Source organism: Nycticebus coucang, chromosome 1 (assembly GCF_027406575.1).
Source record: "Nycticebus coucang isolate mNycCou1 chromosome 1, mNycCou1.pri, whole genome shotgun sequence".
Taxonomy (NCBI): domain Eukaryota; kingdom Metazoa; phylum Chordata; class Mammalia; order Primates; family Lorisidae; genus Nycticebus; species Nycticebus coucang.
This window is the reverse complement of record NC_069780.1, coordinates 83,580,652-83,581,433: the sequence shown is the minus strand read 5'-3', so window position 1 is coordinate 83,581,433 and position 782 is coordinate 83,580,652. Positions and strand designations below refer to the sequence as shown.

The 782-nt window shown below is 38.0% G+C and overlaps 1 non-coding gene across 1 annotated transcript; it reads right to left on the bottom strand.

Moving 5' to 3' along the window:
- Window positions 1-449: 449 nt before the first annotated feature.
- LOC128593391 (small nucleolar RNA SNORA11) lies at window positions 450-577 on the bottom strand. Its single transcript, XR_008382349.1, has one exon. It is a non-coding gene; the product is annotated as a small nucleolar RNA SNORA11 (small nucleolar RNA).
- Window positions 578-782: the final 205 nt, after the last annotated feature.

The window sequence follows — 782 nt, the reverse complement described above, 5'->3', positions numbered from 1 at the left end:
TAGCTGATCTAGCACTCCATTACTAAAAGTGGAGTTCAAGAGTGAGTAGTGTCAACACTACCCAGAGTTTGTCCAAAATGCAGAATTTTGAACCCCAATACAGATGTAGTAAATTGAAATTTTAACAAGCCCTCCAATGATTTACATCTACATTGAAGTTTGAGAAGCACTGATCTCATAGAGCTATCAAAATATTGGTATTCTTTGAGCTTGTAGTTGATGACAACCACCACTTGTTTTACAAGTTAGAACTCTTAAATCCTATGTTGATAAAACTGATTTCTAAACCAGAAATATATGATTTTATATGGTAAGGCTTTCAGGAATATCCTTTTTAATTTTATGATATTTTATTAGGCAATTTTTCAAATATGCCAGTACAGTTAAAAGAATCATACAGCGACCACCCATATACCCACCACATACGTTTTATAATTTTTTTCTTCTTCATGTGGACGGAATTTGTTCATAAGGAGACCACAAGTTTTATGTGCCTCATCACAGTGACCCCAGACACTTGATGGGTGTGTTATAAACAAAGGAACCATTCTCTAGCTGCCTGCTCTGAGCACAGCCCTAAGACTGTCAGTAATATATGTGATACTATGAACCACCCCCTTTCTAGAAACACTCTTTTCTTGTTTCCTAGTAAATCAGGATTTGTGGTTCTTTTTCCTATCTAGGCCACTGCAGTTAGGTCTCTAGTGCTGACCACCATCTATTCACCCCGGCTTCTCTATGTGCTGACTCACTCCCTGCCCTCCCATGACTTCATCTACCAG